Source organism: Cryptomeria japonica, chromosome 10, assembly GCF_030272615.1.
Source record: "Cryptomeria japonica chromosome 10, Sugi_1.0, whole genome shotgun sequence".
In the NCBI taxonomy this organism is placed as follows: domain Eukaryota; kingdom Viridiplantae; phylum Streptophyta; class Pinopsida; order Cupressales; family Cupressaceae; genus Cryptomeria; species Cryptomeria japonica.
The window spans coordinates 666705736-666708846 of NC_081414.1; positions in this window are offsets into that span (position 1 = coordinate 666705736).

Genomic DNA, 3111 nt, shown 5'->3' on the forward strand with positions numbered 1-3111 from the left:
ACCCAATTGATCCCTAACCATAACCTAACCCTAAACTTTGCTACAAACTTATAATTTAGCACTAATTACAAGTTAAACTATAATCTAACAATAATTGAACCATAGCCCTAGATTTAATTTTAACCCTAATTGAACTCTAGTTCAAAACTTAACCCTAACCCTAATTGAACTTTAATCATAATTGAACATTAATCCTTATTAAATCCTAACCCTAATCTACCCCATACCTTGATCCTAACTAAGCCCTTACCATAATCAAACCTTAATCATAATTGAAACCTAACTATAATCAATTATAACCTTGACCATTAACCCTAAACCTAACTCTTACTTAACCATAACCCAAAACTCTAACCCTAATAATAACCCTTAGTCCTAACCATAACTCAAAATGTACCTCCAACCATAACCCTGTTCCTAATCTTAACCATGATGTAGACCATATCCCTAACTGTAATCCTAACACTAATCCTAAACCCTAACACTAACCCTAACCCCTAAACTAAAAATAACCATTATTTAAACTCTAATCCTAATCCTAACCCTAACCCTAACCATTATTTAAACCCTAACCTTGACCTAACCATAGTTCTAACCCTAAACATGATGTAAACCCAAACCATAATCCTAATCCTAACACTAACCCCTAACCCAAACCCTAAACATGAAGTAAACCCAAATAATAATCCTAATCCTAACACTAATCCCTAACCCAAACCATAACCCTAAACCATAACTTAACCCTAAACTTAAATATAACCCCAATTGAATTCCAACCATTACCTAACCGTAAGCATAACTCTAACTATAGAATAAAACCCTACCTACAACTTCAACCTCAATATAACCCTAATTAAAGCCTAACCTAATCCAAACCCTAACTCTTATTGAACTCTAATCCTATTGAATTCTAGCGCAAACCCTAACCTTAATTAAACTTTAATAATAATTTAATTGTAACCCTAATGTAATTGAATCATAAAGCTAATTCTAACCCTAATTGAACTCTTATACGAACCCTAACTATAATTAAAACCTTACCATAATCAAACCCTAACCTTGACAATATCCCTAATCTAGACCTAATTGAACCCTAAACCATAAGCCAATCCTAAACTTCAACCTTAATCTAGCCATAATTGAAGCCTAACTATAACCTAACCTTAAATTTAAATATAACCCCATAATTAATCCCTAACTACAACTTTAACTCTAATCTAATCGTAACTAAATCCTAGCCTAAACTTAATCCTAGCCCTAATTAAACTTGAATCGTAATTGAACTCTAATCTTAATCTAACCCTTACCATAATGAAACCCTAATCATATTTTAACACTAACTTTAATTAGCTATAACCTTAACCCTTAATTCTAATCTCTCTAATTGAATGCTAACCCTAACCTAACCCTAAAGTTAACTCTAACCATAGAAATAAACCTTACCTACTACTTCAACCTTAATATAACCCTAATATGAACCCTAACCCTTATTGAATTCTTATCCTAATTTAATACTAACCCTCATCCTCACCATGCCTTATCCTAACCATAATTGGACCCTAATTGAACCCTAAACTTAATTCTAACCCTAGAATTAAAAGTTACCATAGTTGAAGCCAAATCCTAATTGAATTCTAGCCCAAACCCTTACCCTAATTTAACCCTAAGCTTAGAGTAATTGGATCATAATCATAATTCTAACCCTAATTAAAATCTAATTATATTAATCATAACCATGATCAACCACATATCATAATCAAACTCTATCCTTGACAAGATCCCTAATCTTGACCTAATTGAACCCTAACCATAAAATAACCCTAACGTTAGTTAGAACCTTATAATTAAGCCTTAATTACAAGATAAACTATAATCTAATGTAATAATTGAATTGTATCCCTAGATTTAACTCTAACCCTAATTGAACTCTATTCCTACTTAACCCTAACCCTAATTGAATTTTAATCATAATTATACACTAATCCTTATTCAATCCTAAACCTAATCTAACCCAGACCTTGATCCTAAGCCCTTAGCATAATCAAACGTTAAGTGTAATTGAACCCTAACTCTAATTAACTATAACCTTGACTCTTAACCCTAAACCTAATTCTTACTTAACCATAACCCTAAACTCTAACCCTAATAATTATCCTTAGTCCTAACCCTAATACCTAACCCTAACCCTAACCATAACCATAACTCAAAACTTATCTCTAACCCTAATCCTAATTTCCTAACCTTAACAATGACATCAACTGTATCCCTAACTGTAATCCTAACACTAACCCTACACCCTAACTCTAACCCTAACCCTAACGTAAACATAACCATTATTTAAACCCTAATAGCCCTTATGTCATAAAACTAAACCCTAACCCTAACCCTAACCCTAACCTAATCATAATCCTAACCCAAAACTTGTTCATAACCCAAACCCTAAACATAATGTAAACCCAAACCATAATCCTAATCCTTACACTAATGCCTAACCCAAACCATAACCCTAAACCATAACTCAAGCCTAAACTTAAATATAACCCCAATTGAATTCTAACCATTACCTAACCCTAAGCATAACTCTAACTATATAATCAAACCCTACCTAAAACTTCAACCTTAATCTAACCCTAATTAAACCCTAACCTAATTCACACCCTAACACATATTGAATCCCTAATCCTAAGAGAATTCAAGCCCAAACCCTAACCCTAATTAAAATTGAATACTAATTTAATTGTAACTCTAATGCAATTGAATCATAAAGCTAATTTTAACCCTAATTGAACTCTTATAAAAACTCAAGCTATAATTAAAACCCTACCACAATGAAACGCTAACCTTGACAATATCCATAATCTAGACCTAATTGAACCCTAATCCATAACCTAATCCTAAACTTCAACCTTAATCTAGCTATAATTAAAACCTAACCATAACCTAACCCTAATTTAAATATAACCCTACAATTAAGCCCTAACTACAAGTTCAACCCTCATCTACCCATAACTAAATCCTAGCCTAAACTTAATGCTAAACCTAATTAAACTGTAATCGTAATTGAACTCTAATCTTAATATAGCCCTTACCATAATCAAACCTTAATCATAT